This window comes from Anomaloglossus baeobatrachus, chromosome 4 (assembly GCF_048569485.1).
Source record: "Anomaloglossus baeobatrachus isolate aAnoBae1 chromosome 4, aAnoBae1.hap1, whole genome shotgun sequence".
Taxonomy (NCBI): Eukaryota; Metazoa; Chordata; class Amphibia; order Anura; family Aromobatidae; genus Anomaloglossus; species Anomaloglossus baeobatrachus.
The window spans coordinates 150915713-150943533 of record NC_134356.1 but is presented as its reverse complement, the minus strand read 5'-3'; the positions used below and the strand labels follow the sequence as shown (position 1 = coordinate 150943533).

Below are 27821 nucleotides of genomic sequence, written 5' to 3'. Positions count from 1 at the left end.
GTAAGGATGGCAGATCAACCATCATGGGTACTCCGGAGGATACTTCTTCGTTTTGTGAAGCTTTGGACATTCCGGTGGTTCATTTACCCACCTGTTCCCTACACTTATCAGGGGGTCCACGGTGGAGGGTGGAAAATGAGAGCTGTAGGGAAGGGGGGGGGGAGTTTTCGGGAGGTCGTGGGTCCCCTTCCTCTTCTCGCCCTTGCTCATAGTGACCTCTGGCACAGTCTGGGTTCCGTGAGGTTTACCTTTTGGGTCTGCAATAGTGAAGTATGATGTTTAACACTAAGGGTATGTGCGCACGTTGCTTTTTACCTGCTTTTTACCTGCTTTTTTGCTGCTTTTTCTTCTGCGCTGTTTAATGCCAAAATGGATGTGTTCTTCTATTCAAGCAAAGTCTATGGGAATTTGGGTTTCTTGTTCACACTATGTTGTTCAAAATGCTGCCTTTTTGTGGCAGAACTTTGGTCAAAAACTCAGCTTTGCAGTGCAAAACCCAAATGGCAAAAACAATTGACATGTTGCTTCTTTGAAAAGCTGAGTTTTTGACCAAAGTTCTGCCTCAAAAAGGCAGCATTTTGAACAACATAGTGTGAACAAGAAACCCAAATTCCCATAGACTTTGCTTGAATAGAAGAACACATCCATTTTGGCATTAAACAGCGCAGAAGAAAAAGCAGCAAAAAAGCAGGTAAAAAGCAACGTGCGCACATACCCGAAGACAGTTAGCCCTGCTTGATGCTGATAAGAGTTTTATAAATGCTCTTTTTTTCCATTGCTGGCTCCCCTATTTCCCCAGATTCCCATTGAGACGGCCGCCTCCTACGGGTCAGATGGGGAGGGTGTCAGTGGGGGCCATGTCCCTCTCCTTGTGAGGTGTGATAACTTCCCGATTGGGTTCGTGCCTTCAGGACGGTCCCCACTCAGGACATTTCTGGGAATCCCCCGGGGAGTGCGTTTAGCTTTGGCCCAATTCTCCCGGTCTATTCGAACTAGGGAGACCTCTTCGGGGCGACCCCTTGCAGGGTTAACCCCCGGGAATTAATGTTTTTGGTTCTTATACTTTACATGTTGTTTCTGATTTTTATTTGTTCCGATGTGTGTCCTAGTCTTCCCCTTCCCTCAATGTTTTTTCCTTTTACATTTCTTCAGATCCTGCTTTTCCTATGGGTCCTGGATGGAGTGGGCTTTTTCCAGCTGCTACACCCCTTTAGCATGATGACCTTGAGCTGCTATATCTACATAGATAAAGGTATATCGGTGGTTCTCCCACCCTTTTCTCATACCAATCATGGCTCATATTTTATCCTTTAAACGTGAGGGGTCTTAACTCCCCCCCGCAAAAGGAGATTAGTGCAGCAGGAGCTGCACTCGTCCGAGGCAGACATTGCCTACATCCAATAAATAGATTTTGATAAGTAGGGCTCAATCAAATTTGTGGCCTACCACTTCCCCAAGCAGTACTCGGCATACTCAACTCCAAGAAGTTATACCCTATACCAGTTCCCATTGTGACCCTGGACGCAGACACGTGATTCTGGAGGCTCTCCTGGGGAGCTCTCCTTATATCTTGGCTAACATCTACGCCTCAAACGACAGTCAGATACGCTTCCTGAGGAGGTGAGGGGGGGTCTACTCCCTTATTGGAGGGCTCCCTCCCACTGCAAGTTTGCTGGGTGGCGATTTCAATATTCCGTTTTCGGAGATTTCTGACAGGCTCTCGGCTGGGGGACATCCGCTCTCCGATGCTATGAAAAAAATAAAAAAAAGGACTTCCGATGGCTCATTAGGACTGAGGCACTTTATGATGCATAGAGGGTGGAGCACCCTGGCGAGAGGGCCTTTTACTCTCACCCTTATCAGACCCACACTAGAATTATTTCTTCATAAATTCACAGCTGCTGGGGTGTCTCGAGAGGGTGGAGATGGGCTCCTTAACGTGGTCAGACCATTCCCCCCTGATCATGGATCTTAAAAAGGACAACCCTCAACCTAAACCTTACCATTGGTGCCTGAATGAGTCCTTGCTTAAGGACCCAGTCATTAAGGCCTCCTTGCAAAAACATCTTGTGGAATATTTCCAACTGAAGATGGGCTTGAACTCTTCACTGGCCACTATATGGGAAGCCCATCAGGCCATAATGAGAGCTCACTGTATCAGGGAGAGTATCAGGGCTAAGAGGAATGCTGCAGCCCAACGGGAATCCTTGACGGCCCAGCTTAAGCATCTGGATAGAGAGAGCTCTCATTGTCCCCCTCCTTGAATATCCTGCGTAAAGTTATTGAACTCATAAAATCAGGGAAAAGCTGAAACATTTGGTGATAGGGAGAGCTGAGAGGCTACTAACCTTCACCAAACAGAAATATTACGAAGGAGGCAATAGGGCTCACGCTCTTCTCGCTCGCCAACTCAAGGAACGTTCTACATCTTCCTGCCCCTAGGAACGGCGAGATGAAGGGGGTGTTATTCATTACCACTCCTCCTCCATAGCAGATATTTTTTACAATTACTACAATAAGCTGTATAACTTATGGGATTCTTCTGCTGCGGTTTCCTGTGGGGACATGGTATACGAGGATTACTTCTATCTTGAGCTCCCCTCTTTGCCCCAGGAGGCGGTTGATGCCCATGACGAGGCAGTGTCTCTCAAGGAGCTGGGGAGGGTCCTGGAGTCTATGCCCTCCGGGAAATCCCCCGGTCCAGATGGGCTGACGTATTTTGTATTACAGATCATTTTCCAGAGAGCACCTTTCCCACATGTCCGCCTTATTTAATTCCTTTCTACAGGGTGCCCCTATTCCACCAACCAGGCTTCATTCTCACCTAATCCTTCTCCCTAAGCCACCCAGGGACCAGCCTGATTCTGCTAATTATAGACCAATTGCCCTTTTGAACTCAGATTTGAAGATTTTCACCAAGCTTAATTAGCATCTAGACTCAATCACTGGTTAGCCCAACTTTTACATAAGGATCAGGCGGGATTTATTTCTTGCCGCCAGGGGGGGGATAACATTAAGAGAGCCATGGGCTTGATGGATGTCTCGAATCAGAGAAATCAGCAGATGATGGTGTTGAGCCTGGATGCGGAAAAGGCGTTTGACCGCCTTTCCTGCCTTTTCTTTTTAAGACGCTGAGGGTCTTTGGGGTCTCGGGTGGCTTTATGCTAGCTCTAAAATCTCTATATAGTCATCCAACAGCATCAATTAAACTCCCTTTATGTACCTCTAAATCCTTTGTCATCTCGAACGGCATGGGGCAGGGGTGCACCTTGTCTCCCCTCCTCTTCACATTGTGCATTGAGCCCTTAGCGGCGGCAGGTCGGCGCAATCCTGACATCTCGGGGATTTTGATGGGGAGCAAATCATTTAAGATCTCCCTGTTCACAGACTATGTCCTCTTAACGCTCACCAACCTTAATGTGTCTCTTCCGAACCTCATGCGTACCTTGAAGGAGTATGGGAGTTTATCGGATAACAAAGTTAACTCGAGCAAAACAGAGGCCATGCCGTTGAACCTTGCCCCCGAACTTTAAGTTTAGATGGAAGACAAATGCCGTTCAATATTTTGGTGTTAACTTGACTTCTTCTTATGATACCCTCTATGAAACTAACTTTCCTCATCTCTTTAGAGAACTGAGGACTCTCCTGAACAAGTGGTCACCTCCCCCCTCTCCTGGATGGGTCGGATGGCAGTAGTAAAAAATGAGTCTATTACCTAAATTATTATATGTTTTCGAAACCCTCCCGGTTAAGATACCGTTAAAGGAGCTGAAAGCTCTTCAGGCAGCTATCATACGGTTCATTTGGTGCAATAAGCGACATAGGGTGACCAGGACGGTCCTGACGGCCCACAGGCTTGGGGGAGGGGGGGGGGGGTTTGTCCATCTCACGTCATTAGGTACTACTGGGCGGAGAATCCCCTTTTGGGTTTCCCTTTGGGCCTAGAACAGGTGGACTGAAAGAGAAACTCTGGCTCGCTCCAATGCACTCCAACTCTCTCTTATGGCCACCAGCTCAGTGTGACTCCTTCCCTCCTCTCTTGGGCCCCATGCAGTTTACTAGGGATTTATGGATCTTCTGCACATGTAGATTCGCCTCAACATCTCCCTGCTCTCCCATGGTGTCCTTCATATACCAACCAATGCTTCCGAGTAGTCTAGAATCCGCTATGGTGCACCCCTTGCTTAGGGCTGGCTTGTTTAGATTTGCAGATATTAATGACAGGAACACCATGCAGAGCCACTCTTGATTTTCTTAAAACCAATTTCTCCCTTACTAACTGCGAGTTCTATTCGTTTTTGCAGGTCAGACCCCTGGCCAGCACTCTATATGGTCGGGCAGGTGCCTCTATACCTACGGAATTTGAGAAGATCTGTAGGAGGGGCACTGATACCAAGGGGCTTGATCTCTGAAATCTAAATGCTAATCTCTGATCCGCAATGTGGGTCTGATGGGGTTTTTCCTTAGATGCGGAAATGGGAGTCCTCCCTGGGTAGACAGATTTCCCCCCGGGAGTGGTCCGCCATTTGGAGGGGTGCCACCAGGACATCAATATGCACTTTGTACAAGGAAAATATCACAAAATTTTGATGATTTGGTACCACACGCCAAACTTCCTTCATGTGCTGGACCCTTCTGCCCCAGTTTATTGTTGGAGGTGTGTGTGTGTGGGGGGGGGGGGGGAATACGGGGACTATGCCACACCTTCTAGTACTGCTGGAAAATAGTACCCTTCTGGGAACAAGTTAAAGTCCTGATAAACAAGGTCTTATATGTAGTGGTAGACCTCGATCCACTAGTTTACCTTTTGGGACTGGGGGTGAGGGGCAAATTGGCCTCCAAGTTAATGCTTCACATCCTTACAGCAGCCTGGTGCCGGATTGCACGTTGTTGGAGGCAGACGAGAGTTCCGTCCCTTCAGGACCTAGAGAGTAGAGATGAGTGTTATTCGAATCGAACCGTTGGCCAGTTTCAAATTCGAGTTGTTTTGGGCGATGTTCGAGTCGTTTGCCGAACTCGAACGATTTGCTTCACGTTCGACCGTTCGAGTTACCGTTCGATAACTGTTCGATCAATAAAAGCGTAACTAGTTACTAGCTGGCTTTTCACTGTAATACTGTCAGTCACTTATATAACCATATAAACAAAAAAATAGCCAATACAAGAATATAGACAATAAAATCAGATTTTATTAATGAATGATTAAAAACAAGATAAAAAGTGCAAAATGCACAGAAAGACAGCACGACAAGGGACAGTAATGAATCCGAAAATTACAAAATTACATTTGAGTGGCTCCACATGATATATCAAAAATATGTAATAATCTAATATATGAAGCTGAATACTGAATATGTGTATGTATGTGTGTACGTTCGAGATTGGCATCTGCACAGTCGCAGCTACAGCCACAAAATTTTGCACACTCACACGTCTGGACCCCGAGAGCGTCATAGGCTATGTTTTGAGGGGAAATTTTAACCCCACGCTTTACAGTTATTTGCCAAAAAAACCTGCCTCCATTAAAGCGAATGGAACTGGGAGCCACAGTGCAGCCAGAACTTCAGAAGAATGCACAGCCACGCCCTTATATGGAATGTTGGCGTGTCACAATGCAGCCAGGGAAAGAGACGCAGACAGGGAAAGAGACAGACACAAAGAGACAGACAAAGAGACACACTGACAGGGAAAGAGACAGAGACAGACACAGGGAAACAGACAGACAGGGAAAGAGATAGAGAGACAGATATATACAGAGGGGGAGACAGACAGAGAATGGGAGAGAAACAGAGACAGTTACTATCCCGGGCGTTAATACATTCAATTTATACATTCTATCCCAGGAATGTTAATAAATTATATTTTGTTAACAACAGTTATTAACCCGGTCGAAGCCGGGTAGTACAGCAAATTAATAATAAATAGCATATATAGCACAAGATTTGAAAAAAAGTCCAAGGTAATCATGCATCATGCAGGACGTCATCCGGGGGGGCGGAGCCGATGACGCGATCGGCCACGAAACACATGGAAACCCATGTGATTCCGGCAGGTCACATGACCGGGTCCGAGCCCAGGAACAGAGACGCCCCCACGATGACGCGCGCTGCCCCGACCAGTGCATGCGCTCATCCCAGGATATGTCCATGAAAGTAGAAACAGCAATTAAATGAAGTGACATATAGGAAGGCCGATAATGTGTGTGCATAGATGTAAATAAGAAATAGTAAATGTGTATATGTGATGAAGATTATAATGTATGATAAGTATGAAGGAAGTGAAAAAATATATATATTAAGTATGTAATGTGAGAGATTGTTTAGATAATAGTGAAAAATAACTAAAAATAAGTGATCGTGAAAGTGAAAAACAGGTAGAGCAAGGTGAATAATGATATATAAAAAGTGTTTAATATTAAAATTTAATCTTCATATTTCCTCTTCAATCTGCATGGGCACATGGTATGATTGTAGAGAGGTCAGGTTAAATACATCATCAAATCCATATCACCGTCACAATAGGCATAACTAGAAATAGAATAAGTAGAATCAATATATAATATAAATAAAATCAATAAAAATTGTACAAAGTACAGAACCGACAAACAACACACCAAGGATAAAAACAAAATAAAAAAAAGCGGATGGATGAATTTATAAAAATATATAAATCACAGACTTGCAGTAGAAAAGACATCAATGCATAAAAACAAATATCCTGTATAACAATGTACTATGCCCATATATTTTATGAGTTAAGAAAGGGGGCGAAACTTAAAATATTCAACCCTTTAGGGTGTACTGTGTCAAGGGTCCATATTAATTTCCATTCCTGTTGGGAAAGTCTTTTCATCACATTATCCCTGGAATCCGTGGAGGCCATGTGATCGATACCAAATCACCCTGAGTAAAGGATGCATTACAATTGTGATGCTCCTTAAAATGTCTGCGGATTGATTTCAGAGCATTTAAATCTGTTTCAGTCTGTGCCTGCTTAATGTCCCGAACATGCTCACGAATACGGACTTTTAGCTCCCTACTCGTTAGGCTAACAAATTAATGGGCATGTTGCATAGTATGGAACTGCTTTTGTTGTGCAAGTAATGCTGTGAGTGATCACAAATCTTAGTGCCGTAGAAGCATAGAATTCAGTGGCCACGTCTACATTCGGGCAGGCTACACATTTCCCACAAGGTTTACACCCCCATTTTGGGGGAGAGATGGAAGGAAACAGACTTTTCTGGATTGGTTGATAATGACTTGAGACCAGATGATCTCCAATGTTCCGTCCACGTCTCTTGGTTATATTAGGGTATGGTTTGATGTATTGTTTAAATGACAGGATCCGTTAGAAGAATTGGCCAGAATTTTTACAGGCATTTTTTCATAATGGACCAGTGTGAGTGATATCTAGTGATAAATCTCACCTGATCGGTCTCTTGATGTTTCCGGGATGTGTAAAGGAGTTCTTGACTCTTAGAATTTTTAGTTTTTGTATAGGCAGCATTAATTGATTTGTTGCTATATCCGCGATTTTGAAATCTCCTTCTCAATTCAAGGGCTTGGTGCTCAAAGTCAGCTTCTGTGGAACACACTCTTTTAATACGAAGAAATTGTGCTGTCTGTATACCATTAAACATTTGAGGCGGGTGAGACTTTTTAGCGTGAGGAAATGAGTTTACTGATGTTGTCTTACGGTAGATTTCAGTCTGCAAAAAATTAGATTAATCACGTTTAATACGGACGTCCAAAAAAAAAAAAAAAAACAATCGTGGTCAAGTCGTATTTATAGGTCAGACGCAGATTTAGTTTATTCCTATTCAAAAAATAAAAAGAAACCTTTTTAAATCTGCAATAGAACCTTTCCAAATAAAAAAAAAAATGTCGTCAGTGAAGTGTGTCCAAAAAATGACACGCTCCATTGACACCTGTGATTCATCAGAAAATAGCTCCCTCTCCCACAGCCCCAGGAACAGATTTGCATAAGTTGGTGCGCAAGCCGCGCCCATTGAGGTCCCCTGGAGCTGTAGGAAGGAGCCAATAAAAGTGAAAAAATGATACAATGCGAATCTCAGAAGATCAAGAATAAAATTAATCTGTTTGTTGCCCATATTACTCATCCTGAGGAAAACTGAAGCAGCGTGTATTCCCTCTTCATGCCTAATGCTTGTATAGAGTGCTTCTAAGTCGCATGTGAAGCATCCCTTCTTCCACATATAGGCCATCGATCTTTCTCAAAAAATCAGAAGTATCTTGTAAATACGACGGAAGACTTTCGACTGAGGATTTAAGTTGATTGTCGATGTATTTACAAATATTATCCGTCAAACCACCTATCCCCGAGACGATTGGACGGCCTGGAGGGGTGGTTGGTTGTCAACTCCTTTACACATCCCGGAAACATCAAGAGACAGATCAGGTGAGATTTATCACAAGATATCACTCACACTGGTCCATTATGAAAAAATGCCTTGAAAAATTCTGGCAAATTCTTCTAATGCATCCTGTCATTAAACAATACATCAAACCGTACCCTAATATAACCAAGAGACGGGACGGAACATTGGCGAGAATCTGGTCTCAAGTCATCATCAACCAATCCAGAAAAGTCTGTTTCCTTCCAGCTCTGCCCCAAAATGGGTGTGTAAGCCATGTTGGAGAGGTGTAGCCTGCCCGAATGTAGACGTGGCCACTGAATTCTATGATTCTACGGGCACTAAGAGATTTGTGATCACTCACAGCATTGCTTGCACAACAAAAGAAGTTCCATACTATGCAACATGCCCATTAATTTGTTAGCCTAACGAATAGGGAGCTAAAAGTCCGTATTAGTGAGCATGTTTGGGACATTAAGCAGGCACAGACTGAAACCAATTTAAATGCTCTGAAATCAATCCCCAGACATTTTAAGGAGCATCACAATTGTGATGCATCCTTACTCAGGGTGATTGGTATCGATCACATTGCCTCCACGGATTCCAGTAATAATGTGATGAAAAGACTTGCCCAACAGGAATGTAAAGTAAGAAATGGCATACACAGATTCTGCATAACGATAATAAACAATTATCACACTATAGTATAATGTGCAGAGTGAGGACTACAATAGCAGGACCAAATCGCTATTACAATACAAGAAAAGCAAAAGACAAAAGGCGATCAAAATAGGTCCAAATATATTTTATTAATAAAGAGTGCGGACAAGTGAAGGGGGTTAAACCCGGTATACATCACTGTAGCTAGCATATGCAACAATTGTGCAAGACAATATACAATGTCAAGAATGTGAATATATATATGCACAGTCAATCAATACAATCTGCACTGAATATAGAGAATCAAATATATTCACAAAGGGGACATCAATATCCCTTAGTTGTATACATAGCTCAATTATCCTCAATGCACACAAAAGGAATTAGATGTTATATATATTGCGAAGACCACATAAATTGCTCCAGACTCAAAACATGGAGCACATTGTAATCCGTGGACATAGTCACACAAAGTATCTATTGATTACTCATAGAGTGCACAGAAGATGAGACATAAGGGATATGAACATTGTCCACAATTCAGTAAGCAGATAAATAAAGGCACTTGTTGAAAGGCAATTCAAGACTTACATGTTTACCTAAGGATATGAGTAGCTGCAGTGGACTGCGCAGTCATTGAGCTATGTATACAACTAAGGGATATTGATGTCCCCTTTGTGAATATATTAGATTCTCTATATTCAGTGCAGATTGTATTGATTGACTGTGCATATATATATATTCACAATCTTGACATTGTATATTGTCTTGCACAATTGTTGCATATGCTAGCTACAGTGATGTATACCGGGTTTGACCCCCTTCACTTGTCCGCACTCTATTAATAAAATATATTTGGACCTATTTTGATCGCCTTTTGTCTTTTGCTTTTCTCAACAGGAATGTAAGTGGATATGGACCCTTGACACCATACACCCTAAACGGTTGAATGATATTTTAAGTTTCGCCCCCTTTCTTAACTCATAAAATATATGGGCAAAATACATTGTTATACGAGATATATTTGTTTGTATGCATCGATGTCTTTTCTACTGTAAGTCTGTGATTTATATATTTTTATAAATTCATCCGCTTTTTTTATTTTGTTTTTATGCTTGGTGTGTTTGTCGGTTCTGTACTTTGTACAATTTATTGATTTTATGTATATTACATATTGATTCTACTTATTCTATTTCTAGCTATGCCTATTGTGACGGTGATATGGATTTGATGATGTATTTAACCTGACCTCTCTACAATCATACCATGTGCCCATGCAGATTGAAGAGTTGGAAATATGAAGATTAAATTATTTTAATATTAAACACTTTTTATATATATATCTCATTATTCACCTTACACTACCTTTTTTCACACTTTCACTATCACTTATTTTTAGTTATTTTTCACTATTATCTAAACAATCTCTCACATTACATAATATATATATTTTTTCGCTTCCTTCATACTTATCATTCATTATAATCATCACATATACACATTTACATCTATGCACACACATTATCGGCCTTCCTATATGTCACTTCATTTAATTGCTGTTCCTACTTTCATGGACATATCCTGGGATGAGCGCATGCGCTGGTCGGAGCAGAGCGCGTCATCGTAGGGGCGTCTCTGTTCCTGGGCTCGGACCCGGTCATGTGACCTGCCGGAATCACATGGGTTTCCATGTGTGTCGTGGCCGCTTGCGTCATCGGCTCCGCCCCCCCGGAGGACGTCCTGCATGATGCCGCGCGTCTGTACCTTATTTGACCGCATGCGCCTGATAAATATATCCTGGATATAGGATAACAGACTCCTGATTGGTGCGGGGGAATATAAATAGGCCCTCCCTCCTGCCGTCTGACACCACACCTCCCTGACGAAAGCCACGTGCCGAAACATGTGTTGGTTGGCGTCGGCACGGCAGCGGGACATGACCTCTGGTAAACCCTCTCTTCCATACATGTAACGCTTGTCTCCATCTGTTTGCTTGTCCGGGTAAATCTGTTTACCATCTTCCACTATATTTGATGCTCATTTGTATTCAGATACTGGTGCCCACTTGGGCTTTAACTCCATTATGCACTTTAGGATTGCACCTTAATAAAACTCCTCTGCACTGTAGTCTTGCACTTAATTTATTGTGTAGGACTATTTATTTATCTTTTTTGGTATCTTGTGCCACTTCTTTTACTATATCATATTACATATACCATAACTTATGTGCAATAATGTGCTATATGTGAGATTTATAATCACTTGGATAATATATTACCTTGGACATTTTTTTCAAATCTTGTGCTATATATGCTATTATTAATTATTACATATTTTGGATATATCATGTGGAGCCACTCAAATGTATTTTTGTAATTTTCGGATTCATTACTGTCCCTTGTCGTGCTGTCTTTCTGTGCATTTAGCACTTTTTATCTGGATTTTTTAATCATTCATTCATAAAATCTGATTTTACTGTCTATATTCTTGTATTACCGTACTATTTTTTTTTGTTTATAGGGTTATATAATTTGCACTTATAGCCTATCCATTTACACTAAATCGGGGGCATGATGGTACATTGATACCATCGGACATTGTAATTTTTTCCCCTACGTGTGACATTTTGGTAACCACTACTGTCAGTCACTGTTAATAATGATATTCTAAAAATTCAGCGTATAGTGTGAGGGGGGTACGGGGTTTAGATCAATGCTGCTGAGTGCTGAAAGAATGGCGATCGGCATTTTTTTTTCCTAACCGCACGTACAGTGGAGCGGGCCAGGCTGTCAGCCAATCACAGACACATACACAGCAAAGAGGATTTTTGCCAGACAAGCAAGGGCATGTTTCATTGGCTGTGCATGTCACATGTCCTTGCCCTATAAGATGCGGCCATTTTCCCCATCGCCGCCATTATCTCAGTGCTGCGGGGGTGTGTCAGTCACCGTTCCTGCTGCTGTGGGCGCTATAAAGTGCAATCGAGACATCGGTTTAGGGAGTAGGGACTAGTTGTAATTTCAGCCCTTTTCAGGGCTAGATTATAGCAGTTCATAGCCATTTTTGCTAGGCAGGTCTGTGCCAGCGCTGTGCAAGGGTTTTTTTACAGCGTCTGTCTAAATCAGCTCAGGCAATTCTTTGGGGCATAGTATCAGTGTCTATGATAGTCAGTGACGTACCACTGCTGTCAAGAAAGCTACACCACTTCTCCATTTCTGCGACACAATTTTTTAACTGCAGGTAGTCCAGGCAATTCTTTGGGGCATAGTATCAGTGTCTGTGATAGTCAGTAACCTACCACTGCCCTGTTCTCCATTTCTGCTAGACAATTAACCGCAACAATCAGTTTCTAATTTGTTCACAAAATGAGTGGCAAAAGGCCAGATGCTGGTGGAAAGGGGAACAGGCGTGTTGGAAAGGGAAAAAAAAGTTTGTGTCCTTGGGGTAGATGGTAAAGCAACAGTAACAGCTGCTGAAGAAAGACCATCTTCCAGCCAAAGTAAGAGGTTTACTACTTTCCGTGGACAATCTGATATGATCCCTTTGTTACGGAAACTACTATTGCTACCAAAGGTAGACGAGGCACAAAAACAGCACATGCTTCAATGGATCTCAAGTGCTCCATGAAGTGGCCTCTCCTCCACCTCAACTTCAACATCACAAAGACTCCAGTCCTCCGAGTTGTCACCCCAATCGCACTTGCTTTCTACCAGCTCTCAAGTCTCTACCCGCCCTGCAGAGTATGAGGAAAAGGAGATGGTTGAATCTGCAGAGCTGTTCAGTCACACTATAGTGTTGTGAATGTTAGTTATGTTTTGGCTGCTGGGAGGCTCCCTCTGGTGGCCAGGAATGGTTTGGACTTGGACCAGGTGTGTTGTGCAGTGGGTGTTTCCTTTGCTAACTCTCTGCTTATTTAACTCCTGGTCTGATTGCAGGCTGTTGCCGGATGTTAGTTCTTTGTATCTCCAGCCTGCTTAATCTTGCTCTACACCACATCTTCCCCAGATAAGTGCTTGCTCTTTATTTATTGTCTGGTTCTTTTGTTTATCTGGGTTTGTCATTTGCTGTGGTTGGTTTCAGTTTATTTGCTTGCAGGGATTTTCCCCCTCAGTGGATTGTTGGGGAACTCCCTGCAGTTCTGTGTGGAGTATAGCTCCTTTGGGTCCATGTGTTTGTGGCTTGTTGACTTTGTTATGATTTTTGTTTTCTGTTCATTGGTATGACAAGGGCACCTGGTATAGGACGGAGTTCAGATTGAGCGATCTGAGGGCCTTTTTGTACTATCAGGAAGTTGGTATTTTGCAGGGTTTTTCTCTGGCCACCATCAGTCCCTTTCCGGTCCTTTCCTATTTTAGTCAGCGGGGGGGCCTCACCTTTTGCTAATCCTGTCATCTACCTGTGTATTGTGTTTTTCCTATATCACCGCAGTCTTTGAATGTGGGGGGCTAGCTATTCTTGTCTATTTTCTGAGGCAGAGAGTTATTCATCTTTCCTACCTTTAGGATAGTTAGTTATCTGGCTGGGTTCGCGGTGCACAGGATGTTAGTTCACCCCTCGGCTACTTCTAGTTGTGATGGTTAGTAAGGGGATGGCGGCCAGATTAGTTGCCAATGCTCTTGTCACCTTTTGCCAATGATTTGTGGTGGTCTTCCATGGTTCCGGATCATAACACTATACCCTGGGAATCAAAGGTCTGCTCCAAAGCTGCAGTGAGTCCGGACAAATAAATGATCTGCACTGATGCCCAGAAGCTTTGCGAGTCAGATTCAGATTCAGGCCCAGATGAAGAAGGTTCTTAGTATAATATAGACCCTCATTTCCAAACTGTAACTGCTCTTGGTGGAGACAATGAGGAACATGCTGATGACGATGAGACTCAGATACCTGATTGGAATGACAACGTAACTATTCGAACAGGGCAGGAAGAGGTTGGCTCTGAGGACTAGAGGAGTGAAAACACACAGGGTGATGATGAGGTTGTAGATCCCACTTACTGTCAATCCACAGTCAGCCGGTCAAAGAGGTCAGCAGAGGAGGAGGAGGATACTACTGACGACGAGGTTAGGTTGCACCTTCCTGGACAGAGACTGAGTACTGGAAGCACATCAACAACTGCATCCTCAGCCACAACTCTGCCTCTGAGCATAAGTCGGGGTGGCTCTGCAGGTCGCATGGGCTCTAAGCCTTGCCTAGCCTGGTCCTTTTTTGACATCGCAAAGGATCACCCAACTCATGTCATCAGTAAGATTTGTTGCCAATCTCGAAGTAGAGGCCAAAAACTCACTGGTTTGAGTACTTCGTCCATGAACAGTCACATGGATATGAAGCATAAGTCGCAGTGGGAAGCTCACTGTGCTACAATGCGGCCTAGCGGAGCGGGCCAACCACAGTCTGTCCCATCAAGTGCATCCGTGTGCTCTTCATTCTCTGTGACTGTGGGGACAGCTGTCACACATGCTTTTGGATGCAGACCTTCCACCTCTTTACCCGAAACAGGCAGTGTGATTGGCAGGTCGTCAGTTCTTTTGGAAGTGGAACCAGTTGCTGGTGTTGAGCTCTCTCAGACATCGAGAGCACCACCTTCAGATGAAGGCAACATTATGTATCCGCCTGCACTTTCCTCACAGACCAGCAGTTTGCCAGGGACACCCTACTCAACGTCGTCTCAGCACAGCAGCCAGCCCTCGGTCCCTCAGATGTGAACAATTAAAAGACCATTTCCTCCTAGCCATGACAAAGCTAAGAGGTTGACTTTCAGCATCTGCAAGCTGTTGGCTACAGAAATGCTGCCTTTCCGCCTGGTGGACACACAAGATTTTCGAGACCTTATGTCCGTTGCAGTGTCCCAGTACCAGATGCCCAGTCGCCACTGCTTCTCCAAGAAAGGTGTGCCTGCACTACACCAGCATGTCATACACAACATCCCCGCTTCCTTGAGAAACTCTGTGTGTGACAGGGTGCATTTCACCACAGATACTTGGACCAGTAAGCATGGACAGGGGTGCTACATGTCGCTGACTGGGCACTGGGTAACTATGTGAGAGATGGAGAAGGGTCTGCTGTACAAGTCTTGCCATTCCCACGAGTTGTGCGTCAATCCTCTGTATGTAGAAGTTCCTCCACTGCTTCTGCCTCTTCCACCTCGTCTGGGTCCTCCACCACCGCCCATAGCCTGTCTGGTCAGGCCACATGCGTTGTAACTGCGCACAAGGAATCCCGCAAAACTCCTTACTATGCTGGCAGCAGAGCTCAACGGCACCAGGCGGTCTTTACGTTGAAATGTCTGGGAAATGTGAGTCACACAGCTGAGGAGCGGTGGTCAGCTCTGGACACAGAGTTTCTGGCTTTTATGGCTCACGTGTTGAACCTTGTTGTCCAGCAATTTTTAACCCACTATTCCGGCCTACATGGGCATCTGCAGAGGGCACAGTCACTATGTGCTCACTTCAGCCATTCACACCCTGCAGCTGAACGATTTACATTGCTCCAGAAGTCTTTCGGCCTGCCGGTTCACCGCCTGAAATGCGATGGGCCGACACGCTGGAATTCGACTCTCCACATGTTGCAGCGAATGTGGCAGCACTGCCGAGCCCTGGTGCAATATGTTATGACGTATAGCCTGGGCCAACGAGATCCAGAGGTGGGGCAGATCACGCTGCTGGAGTGGTCTCAAATCAAGGACCTATGTACCCTTCTGCACAGTTTCGACATGGCGACGAAGATGTTTAGCGTTGACAATGCCATTATCAGCATGACAATTACAGTCATTTACATGCTGGAGCACACGCTAAACAGTATTCGGAGACAGGTGGAAGGACAAGAGGAAGGGGAGGAAGTACAGGAGGATTCATATGCGGAAGGGATACCAAGATCTACAAGGTCCAGACGGTCAGCAGCACCAAGGCGGCAGGCATGGTACGGTGGGGGGAGAGGGATTAACAAGGGCGCATGGTAGCAGCCAAACTGTTGGGGAAGGTGCAGGAGCCCAGGAAGAAATGGAGGACGAACCGTCGATGGGCATGGAAGACTCAGCAGATGGAGACCTTCATCACGTTTCTGTTGTGCGAGGTTGGGGGAAGAGGGCAGAAGAAGGAAGCATGATTCTCACCTCGCCGCCACCAACACAGCAAGGACTTGGTCCTCCTGGATGCGCAAGACACATACGCGCCTTCTTGCTGCACTACCTACAACATTACCCTCGGATTGTCAGAATTAGAAGTAATGCTGACTACTAAGTTGCCACACTCATCGATCCCTTCCCGGTACAAGTCAAAATTTGGTGAATTAATTCCTGCCATAGAAAGAGACACACATATGCAGGAGTATCAGCAGAAGCCGTTACGCAATCTTAGTTTGCCTTTTCCAATAAACACCAGTGGTGCACAGAGTGAATCTCACAGTTCTAACTTGCCAACCATGGGACTGTTGAGTCATCATCAGTCAAACCGTACCAGCAACACCATATCTGTTGGTAACAGCAGTTTTATGGAATCGTTTCAGGAATTTTTAAGACAATCCTTTGCAAGGCCACAAGAAGTCTGACACATCGTCCACGCCTGGAGGAGTATCTTCAAGTGAATATCGATGCCATGACTCTGCAACTGGAGCCTTGCTCATTTTGGGCTTCCAATCTGGAAAAATGGCCTGAGGTTGCCACTTACGCCTTGGAGATCTTGTCGTGTCCTGAAGCCAGCGTTCTGTCGTAACGTGTCTTCAGTGCTGCTGAGTGTGTGCTGACAGATAAGCGCACGCGTCTGTCCAGTGACAATGTGGACAGACTAACGTTCATCAAGATAAACAAGTCATGGATACGCAAGGACTTTTCTACCCCTGTGTCATCCTGGGGAGAGTAAAGGCATGTGGATTTTTGATTGTGCTTCATGCAAATCAACATGTTAAGTTTGCAACTGTGGGACAATTGATGCCACTTAAATGGTGTCTGTGGCCAAATTTTTGAAAAAAATGGAGACTCTTGCTGGAGTCCCCTTGCGGTGTTTTACATGATTTTAGAAGGGCATGACATGCCCATATCTGCGTCTTCTCCTCCTTTTACTCGTCCAGCTCTTTTCTTTCAGCATGAGTATATGTACTTGTCACTTTTCCATGTGTTTGTGGTGTATTCTGAGTTGTTTGTCACCTTTTGGACACCTTAGAAGGTGTTTTCTTTGTGTTTGTATTTGCCTGCTATTGTTTTCAATGGGGTTCGAAGGTGTTCGTCGAACACACCCGCCGTTCGACGAACCTAACTCGAACACTAGGAGGGTGGCTCATCTCTACTCAAGAGTAGAATACTAGGTGTCAAGACAATGGAACACCTTACCGCGCTATTAAATGCCTCAACGGACAGTTTCTTGGCGCTTTGGGCGCTGGGATTACTTTGCAGCTGATTAGGACCTATAGGGTTAACCCCTTCACGACCGCGGGCAGTAAAATTACGTCCTATTTTAACGTGACTTAACGACCAGGGACGTAACTTTACTTCCTAAAGTTCATCTGATTGCCGTGGCCAAAGCAACGGCTTTCAAATGATGTCCCCTGCTGTTTCTTACAGCAGGGAACCTTTGCTTGACCCCAGGGGGGGTGGCATCGCCACCCTCCATCGACGATCGATGTGATTGACTGTTCAAATCTGAACCGCCAACCACATCGTTCGCACTAATTTCGGCAAAAATAATGCCTGAATTAGTGCAATATTGTGAGATCCGGCTAGGAGATGCTGTAGCAGCTGCAGCAGATCATAGGTGGACCTCAAACATGCCGCCCCCAGTCCCTGCAGCACTGATTGGAGCGATTGTGCTATGACGCGCAATCGCTCCAATCAGTGTGCAGTGGGGCGGTCTGATCTGCAGGTGGCCGCCCTCCCCAGGCCTGTGCTGGCCTGGGAAGCCCTCCCCCAACATGTCTGCAGCGTGGACTGGCTTGTACTTGTGGTACCACCCCACCGCTGCTGCCGCTGATGTCACCGCTTCTGCTCCTACTTCACGTGAGTACTGTGCTCACCTTGCAGCCCGTGCGCGCTCGCGTGACGCCCCCTGCCCGTGCCCCCCTGCAATCTTCCCCCCCATGCCCCGATCTGCTCCCCCCGCTTCTGCTCCTGCTCCACATCAGTACTGTGCTCACCTTGCAGCCCGTGCGCACTCCCGTGACGCACCTGCGCGCTCCAGTGACGGCCCCTACACCCCGATCTGCTTCCCCAGCTTCTGCTCCACGTGAGTACTGTGCTCACCTTGCAGCCCGTGCGCGCTCCCGTGACGCCCTCTGCGAGCTCCCGTGATGCCCTCTGCGCGCTCCCGTGATGGCCCCTGCCCGTAACCCCCTGCGATCTGCCCCCCCCACGCCCCGATCTGCCCCCCGACATCCCGATCGGCTCCCCCCGCGATCTGCCTGCCTCCCCCATGATCTCTATTATGCTTCTGCAGCTCCTTCTCTGCTCTCCCCACTCCCCCTCTGCTCTTCCCCCCTCCCCATCTGCTCTCCACACTCCCCCTCTGCTTTCCCCTTACCCCTCTGCTCTCCCTCCCGACGTCCACTTACCTGTCTTCACCGGGTCGTCCGAGGTCTTCACTGGCCCGATCACATCTGCCTCCATCGCTGGGTCCTTCCTGGGTATTCTGCAGAGCTGTCCAACGTCCTGCCTGCTGCTCCTGTAAAGCTGTCCATCTCGCTTGCCTTCTGTTCCTCCTGCAGTTCTTCTGGTCAGTGATCCTCCTGCTAATCCTCTGGGTACTGCGAGTATAAATTTTTTTTTTTTTCCTGTATCCCCTGTCTATTATTACACCTCATCCGTCCGTGCGTCCCGCCGAGCGCTGATCAAGGATGCAGATAACGGATTTGCATCCATGGTCAATTTTTGGCGTGACTTTTTTTCCATATCCGAGACGCTTTTTGTATCGCATCTGTCCGTGTGTCCCGCCAAGTGCTGATCAGGGATACACATAATGGATCGGCATCCCTGCTCAAGTTTTGGCGTGACTTTTTTTTTTTCCGTATCCCCGACGCTCTTTTTATTTCATCCGACCGTGTGTCCTGCAGCGGCCTTTCAATGCACCGCGTCTGTGCGTTTGAAAAGTCAAATGGCGTTCCTTCTCTTCTGAGCCCTGCCGTGCGCCCAAACAATTGATTTCCACCACAAATAAGGTATCTGCGTACTCAGGAAAAATTGCACAATACGTTTTATGGTGCATTTTTTCCTGATACCGTTGTAAAAAAATAAAAAAAGAAAAACCTACCTGATTGATGCAAAAATTTTGTGGTAAAAAAAAAAAAAAAAATAATAATTTTCACGGTTCAACGTTATCAACTTCTGTGGAGCCCCTGGGGGTACAAGGGGCTCACCAAACATCTAGATAAATTCCTTGAGGGGTCTAGTTCCCAAAATGGAGTCACTTGTGGGAGAGCTCCACTGTTTAGGCACCATTGGGGGTCTCCAAACGTGACATGGTGTCCGCTAATGATTCCAACCAATTTTGCTGTCAAATGGTGCTCCTTCTCTTCTGAGCCCCGCCATGCGCCCAAACAATTACTTTCCACCACATGTGAAGTATCGTCGTACTCAGGAAAAAATGCAGAATACATTTTATGGTGCATATTTTCCAGATAACCTTGTGAAAAAAAAAGCTACCTAGTTGAAGCAACAGTTTTGTGGTAAAAAAAAATTTTTTTCTTTTCACGGCTCAACGTTATAAACTTCTGTGAAGCCCCCAGGGCTTCAAAGTGCTCACCAAACATCTATAAAAATTATTGATGGGCTCTAGTTTCCAAAATGGGGTCACTTGTGGGGGAGTTCCATTGTTTAGGCACCTCAGGGGGTCTTCAAACCCGACATGGCGTCCGCTAATGAGTCCAGCTAATTTTGTGTTCAAAAATTCAAATGGCGCTCCTTCCCTTCCGAGCTCTGCCGTGCGCTCAAACAATTGATTTTTACCACATATGGGGTATCCGCGTACTCAGGAGAAAATGCACAATAAATTGGGAGGGTGCACTTTCTCTTTTCTCCCTTGTGAAAATGAAAATTTTATGGCTAAAGTAACATTTTTGTATTAAAAAGTTAAATTTTCATTTTTTCCTTCCACATTGCTTTGGTTCCTGTGAAGCACCTAAAGGGTTAATAAACTTCTTGGATGTGGTTTTGAGCAGTGTGAGGGGTGCAGTTTTTAGAATGGGGTCAATTTTGGGTATTTTCTGTCACCTCAGCCTCTCAAAGTCACTTCAAATGTGATGTGGTCCCTAAAAAAAATTAATTTGTAAATTTTGTTGGAAAAATGAGATTGCTGATGGACTTTGACCCCTTCTAACTTCCAAACGAAAAAAAATTTGTTTCGAAAATTGCGCTGATGTAAAGTAGACATGTGGGAAATTTTATTTAGTAACTATTTTGTGTGACATCTCTCAGATTTATGGGCATAAATTTTCAAAGTTTAAAAATTGCGAAATTTTCAAAGTTTCCTAAATTTTCACAAATAAACGCAAAAAATATCGGCCTAAATTTACCACTGACATGAAGTATAATATGTCATGAAAAAACAATCTCAGAATCACCAGGATCCGTTGAAGCGTTCCAGAGTTATAACCTGTCAAAGTGACACTGGTCAGAATTGCAAAAAATGGCCCGGTCATTAGGGTGTTTTAGTGGCCGGGGGTGAAGGGGTTAAGGTTTACTGAACTTACATTTATCTTCTAACTTTTCCCCCACCCTCTTCGCCATCAACCCACCCTTCCCGTCTTGTCATTGTACGTCTTAATTGTGTGTCGCCTTTGTTATTGTTATAATTGCTACAGTTCACTGATTATAACTTTTATATTTGTTTGGTATGCTCATTATGATTAACCCCATAGCGACGGCCTAACGTCTCAAGACGTCGGAAAAACAGGGTACTTATTCTGTTCCGACGTCTTGAGACTTCAGGCCGGAAAAAGCTTGTAGCGCCCCCCAGTGACGAAAAATCTCGGGGGTTTCAGCTACCGGGGGTAGCTGAGACCCCCAAGATTATGAATCGGGGTGTTTTTTTTGGACCCTGATAATGTGATCGCCGGTATACACCGTATACCGACGTACACAAAAAAAAAAATGGCAAATAATACTGATTTCTTTCTCATCTGACATGATCAAACATGTCAGATGATAAAGAAATATAATCCTCTAGTGCCCCCAAAGCCCCCGGTACCGGAGAAATCAACCCCCACCGGACATCCAAAATGGCGCCGCCGCGCGCCGAAAACTGCCGCCGGCTCTGCATTCATCTCCCTCCGATCTACAATGATGAAACATTTCAGATCGGAGGGAAATGTCCTCCCCCTGACCCCTCCTCCGGTCCACCGGAGATCTCTGGTCCCCCGGAGCACCCTCTGGTTCTCCAGAGCCGCCCCCCCCTTTCCCCCCCCTCTGGAGCGTGCAAGATTGCAGCGCACAGTAGCGCGCGGCCGCATTCATCCTGCTCTTTCTGCCGCATGTGACACGTCACATGCGGCAGAAAAGTTGTCCCCTGGTCCCGCCAGGTCTCCCGCCGTCACCTCCCCTCAGCCCCCGGTCTTCCGTTACCTGGCTGCTGCTCCGTCCCCGCGATCACTCCGCCTCCTCTGGAAAGCTGGCGGCGCATGTGCAGACAGCGGCTGTCAGCTGGATCCTTCCAAGCAGGGACGCTGACCGCGCTGCTTGCACATGCTGCTGTACAGTGGACTAGGGGAGAGTGAGTGCAGTAATCTGCAGCCACACTCCTCACATGAAGAGTCTGCTGTTCTAGAAAATGGGGGGTACGTTCTGTGAGCGTGCCCCTCATATTCTGGAATGAGGTTACTGCAGGTCACTCTGTCCTATGTTGGACCAGGGCAGTGTGAGTGCAGTATTCTCATATTACTGCACCCACACTGCTCATGGAGAGCTTGCTCTTCCACAAAATGGGGGATACGTTGCCTGAACGTGCCCCCCATATTCTAGAAGGTCCAGAGTCGCCGAGGGACCTCCAAAATGGATTACAGCGACCGAAATTTATTTATTTTCAATAAATTGGTGAAAAAGTAATGTTTCGGGGAGTTTTTTTTTCAAATAAATTTTTTTTTTGTCTTTATTTTTTTCTATTACTGACTGGGTTAGTGATGTCGGGTATCTGTTTAGATGCCGTGACATCACAAACCCCAGGGCTTGATGCCAGGTGACAATACAGCTGGTATCAACCCCGTATATTACCCAATTTGCCACCGCACCAGGGCGCGGGATGAGCTGGAGCGAATGGATGCGCCACTTCTGGGGCGGCTGCGGCCTGCTATTTTTAGGCTGGGAAGAGTCCAATAACCATGGCTCTAGCCACCCTGAGAATACCAGACCCCAGCTGTCCGCTTCACCTTGGCTGGTGATCTATTTGGAGGGCTCCCAAGGCGTTTTTTTTTTTTTTAAAAAAAAACAAAAACAAAACGCCTTGGAAGCCCTCCAAATTGATCACCAGCCAAGGTGAAGCTGTCAGCTGTGGTTTGCAGGCTACAGCTGTCTGCTTTACCCTAGCTGGCTATCAAAAATAGGGGGGACCCCACGTCGTTTATTTTTATTAATTTTTTTGGGGGGGCTAAATACAAGGCTAGGCACCCTTTAGTGCCACATGAAAGGCACTAAAGGGCGCCAGCTTAGAATATGCAGGGGAATGGGACGTTATATATGTTTGTAATCTATCCATTCATCCATTGTAGCATTTTAGGCTGTGCGCCCACAATCGGGATTTGCAGCGTTTTGGGCACAGAGCGTTTTCCCTGCATCCATAGCGCTGCGTTGTGCAGTAGAAGCACAGTGGAAGGATTTTTAGAAATCCCATGCCCACTGTGCTTCTTTTCTCTGCAGCATAAACCGAGCCTCAGCATGTCAATTTATGCTGCGGAGACAAGAGTGTTCTCTGCAGGTAGAATAGAGCAAGTCCACAGCAGCCTGAACCCAAATCGTGGGCATGGGCAGCTGCGTTCTCCCATGGACAACACTCACATCTCTGCAGGAAGGCTGACACGGTGTGCTAGATGCCGTGTCGCTGGATCATGGCCACATAGCCTAACAGTGAGAAATGTGTTGCTACAGCAACATTTTTGTGAAGTACCTGTGGATTCAAAATGCTTACTATACTCCTGAATAAAATCCAGTTTCCAAAATGGGGTCACTTGTGGGGGGTTTCTGCTGTATAGGTACCCAAGGGGCCTGCTAATGTGACATGGTGCCCGCAATTTATTTCAACTTTTCCAGAATTCAAATGGTGCTCCTTCCATTCCAAGCCCTCCCATTTATCCAAACAGAGGTTTTTGGCCACATCTGGGGTATCCCTGTGCTCATAAGACATTGGATAACAGCCTCTTGGGTCCACGGTTTGTTGTTGCCTCTTGAAAAAGTAAGAAATTTGATGCTAAAGCAACATTTTTGTGAAAAAAAATGAAAAATTTTCAATATGGCAACCTAAGCTTATCAAATTCTGTGAAGTACTCTTGGATTCAAACTGCTCACTATACACCTAGATAAAAGCCTTGAAGTGTCTTGTTTCCAGAATGGGGTCACTTGTTGGGGACCTCCACTGTTTAGGCACCTTAGGGGCTTTCCAAATGCAACATAGCGTCCGCTAATGATTCCAGCCAATTGTGCAGTCAAATGGCGCTCCTTCCCTTCTGAGCCCTGCTGTGCACCCAAACAGTTGATTTCCACCACACATAAGGTATCAGCATACTCAGGAGAAATTGCACAATAAATTTTATGCTGAATTTTTTTCCTTTTACACTTGAAAAAAAAAAAAAGCTACCTGGTTGAAGTAACAATTTTGTGGTAAAAATGTATTTTTTTTATTTTCACAGCTCAACATTATAAACTTCTGTGAATCACCTGGGGGTTCAGGGTACTCACCAAACATCTAGATAAATTCCTTGTGGGGTCTATTTTCCAAAATGGGGCCACTTGTGGGGGACCTCCACTGTTTAGGCACCTCAGGGGCTCTCCTAATGCAACATGGCGTCCGCTATTGATTCCAGACAATTTTGCAGTCAAATGGCGCTCCTTCCCTTCCGAGCCCTGCTGTGCGCCCAAACAGTTGATTTCCACCACATATAAGGTATCGCCAAACTCAGGAGAAATTGCACAATAAATTTTATGCTGAATTTTTTTCCTTTTACACTTGTAAAAAAAAAAAAAAGCTACCTGGTTGAAGTAACAATTTTGTGGCAAAAATGTATTTTTTTTATTTTCACAGCTCAACATTATAAAATTCTGTGAAGCACCTGGGGGTTCAGGGTACTCACCAAACATCTAGATAAATTCCTTGAGGGGCCTAGTTTCCAAAGTGGGGTCACTTGTGCGGGGTTTCTGCTGTTTAGGTACCTTAGGGGACCTCCAAATGCGACATGGTGCCCGCAATCTTTTTCAGCCAAATTTCCTTTCCAAAATTCAAATATTGTTCCTTCCGTTCCAAGCCCTCCCATTTGTCCAAACAAAGGTTTCAGACCACATGTAAGGTATCACCGCGCTCATAAAAAAGTGGGTAACAAACCTTGAGGTCAAATTTTTGGAATTACCTCTTGAAAAAGTGAGAAAATTGATGCTAAAGCAACATTTTTGAGAAAATTAAAATTTTCAATATGACAACGTAACGATAACAAAATCTGTGAAGTACCTATGGATCCAAAATGCTCACTATACCCCTAGATAGAAGCCTTGAGGGGTCTAGTTTCCAAAATGGCGTCACTTGTGAGGGGTTTCTTCTGTTTAGGTACCTTAGCGGACCTGTAAATGCAACATGGTGCCCGCAATCTATTTCAGCCAAATTTGCTTTCCAAAATTCAAATATTGCTCCTTCTGTTCCGAGCCCTCCCATTTGTCCAAACAGAGGTTTCTTACCACATGTGGGGTATCAGTGCGTTCATAAAGTGGGGAACAAGTTTTGGGGTCCATTTTGTGGTGTTATTTCTTCTAAAAGTGAATAAATTTGGGTTAGAGCAACATTTTTAGGTAAAATTTAATTTTTGCTTTTTTTCATTCCACATTGCTTTTGTTCATGTGAAGCACCTGAAGGGTTAATAAACTTCTTGAATGTGGTTTTGAGTACTTTGGGGGGGTGCAGTTTTTAGAATGGGGTCACTTTGGGGTATTTTCTGTCATCTAGTCCTATCAAAGTCACTTCAAAATTTACAAAACCATTTTTTTAGGGACCACATCATATTTGATGTAAAAATGAGAAATCGCTGATAAACTTTGAACTCTAACTTCCTAACAAAAAAAAATTTTGTTTCCAAAATTGTGCTTATGTAAAGTAGACATGTGGGAAATGTTATTTATTAACTATTTTGTGTCACAGAAATCTCTGGTTTAACGGTATAAAAATTCAAAAGTTGAAAATTGCTAAATTTTAAAAATTTTTGCCAAAATTCAATTTTTTTCATAAATAAACGCAAAAAATATTGTCCTAAATTTGGTACTAACATGAAGTCCAATATGTGACGAAAAAACAATCTCAGAATCACCGGGATCAGTTGAAGCGTTCCAGAGTTATAACCTCATGAAGTGACACTGGTCAGAATTGCAAAATTTGGTCTGGTCATTAAGGTGAAAATTAGCTCCGTCACTAAGGGGTTAATGTACTATTTGCATGAATTTGTAATGCGCACGTCTTATTACTAAAATGTAATAAAAATGTATAGTTAAAAAAAAAAGAAAGGGCATGTTCTTGCAGAATCCAGCTTAACCACAAGGATAATTTTGGTTCAGTCCGGATGGTGGTCCGACTTCGTCCCGTTTACGATCCATCCCAAGGTCCATAGCATCAACAGGGTGATACTCGGGTGACTAGACAATTCTTCCGAATCCGCTATAAGGAGAAAATCATCTACATACAGAAGTATAGTCACTTCTTTCCGCCTGAGCAGTGCTACAACTTCTGCCACCACCTTTGTGAACACCTGAGGTGCTGGGGACAGTTTGAACGGGAGGCAATGGAACCGCAAGTGAAACATTTATCGCCCTTTTTCTAATGCAAACCTTAGAAATCTCTGATGGGACTGATGGGATGGCAAGACGCAGCCTTTAAATCTATGGTGCACATGAATGCATTCTTATTTATCAATGGGGTCGTGGAACGTATGGACTCCATGCAGAATTTTTTCTATCTCACATACTGGTTTAGGGGTTTTAGATTCATGATGTTACGGTATTCCCGAGGTTTTTTTTTTATTAAGAAAACGGTGGACTAGTGACCCTGGAACTTTGGCCTTCGGAATTGGGATTATCTCACCTGACCCCACCAAGTTCCCTATGAAGCGCCACAACCAGGAGAGGGGAAAAAAAAGGGATTGAGGTGTTGAGACGTGAAACCGTTCGGGAGGTGTATGAGGGAATTCTATGAGGTAGCATTGCACTACTGTTGCTAGGACCCATCTGTTTGCTGAAACCCCCCTGCCACTTATTGATGAAGCGGTAGAGCCTCCCACCTACTTTCCTGGCGTCAGGACCTGCTTGGGCCTGGCACCGAAAAAGGGCTTCCTGGCACTCTCTCCTTTCTGTCTCGTTCACCTCCCTGACTTACCTTTCCCCCTATATTTTGTTTTTTGTGGGTACGAAATCTCTGAACTGGGTGGGACCTCTGGGATCTATCTTCCAAAAACCCTCTTTTCTTGTCAGCCGCCTTGTCTAAAATGTCATCTGGAATGGGACAGAGTCTTCTCAAACCAGAAAGCAGTATGAAAAACAGCTTGTTTTTGGACAAGTTCTCCCTGGACCAGGTTTTTAACCAGATTGCTCGACGGGCAGTTGGATAGCGCACTGTCCCTGGCTGCAAATCTGACTGATTCTGCAGATGCATCAGCCAAGAACGACATTGTCATCTTCATTAGGGCCAGAGACTCAAATATCGTTTCTCTTGGAGTCTTGCTCCTAACATGCTTTTCCAGATCCTTGATGAATAGGAACATGGACCTGGCAACAGAGTTAGCTGCTATGTTGGCCCTAATCACTGCAGCTGAGGCCTCCTAGGCTTTTTTGAGGAGTCCATTAGTCTTTCTATCCATTGGATCCTTCGGCAATCGACGTTTTCCTAGCGACTTTGGCTATCGGTACATCGATCTACAGCACCTTTTCCCAGGCCTTCACCACTTCTGGTTCAAATGGGAGACGTCTGCAGAATTCTCTTGGAATTGCCAGTCTTTTTTCTGGATCTTCCCACTCCTCCAGGATCATAGTTTTCACATGATTATTCACTGGGAACACACGATTCCACTGAGCTCTCAGCCCTCTGAACATTTTGTCCTGTATGGTACGGGTCTTCTGTCTCCACCCCCTACATGGTGTTCTAACAGCTCGTAGCAGCTCGTTCGTGTCTGAGGGAAAACAGATATTTTTTTGCCTTCCTCCAGAGGGATACCCGGCTCTTCCTCCTCAGACTCTGGTTCTGGGGACAAATCTTCCTCGTCTGAGGATTGCTCGAACTCCTTTCTCGGTCTTTTAAGGTGGGGCCCGGGCTGGGATGGCTGCTGTGGAACCATGATTGTTATGGATGCCCGCACCTCCTCTCTCTTATCACGGATCTCATTTCAGCCAGAAACTACATCTGTTCCTTACTGATAATCCGCAAGATGCAGGGACAGCAGAGATTTTTCAGGTACGTGTCAGGCAATTTTGCATCACAGACGGCATACATCCTGGACTTGCTCGTTGCCTTTCTACCCGACTCCTTCCTAGCAGCCATACCGGACCCCGCTGATTAATCCCTGGCCTGGAACATAAGGGATTTTTAAGCCTTACGGATGTGTTCCAGAATGGGTGGGTGAACCTGAATGGCACCTACTT

The 27821-nt window shown here is 45.0% G+C and overlaps 1 protein-coding gene across 5 annotated transcripts in view; it reads right to left on the bottom strand.

The window, feature by feature from the left end:
- RARS1 (arginyl-tRNA synthetase 1) overlaps positions 1-27821 on the bottom strand; it is a 736258-nt gene that overhangs the window by 624986 nt on the left and 83451 nt on the right. For 2 of the 5 annotated variants that reach the window (XM_075344557.1, XM_075344559.1), the window contains exon 2: positions 4805-4924. The exons of the other annotated variants lie outside the window; for them this stretch is intronic. The gene's annotated coding sequence lies outside the window, so the exon portion shown is untranslated. The remainder of the gene's footprint in view (positions 1-4804; positions 4925-27821) is intronic. 5 annotated transcript variants of the gene reach the window in all.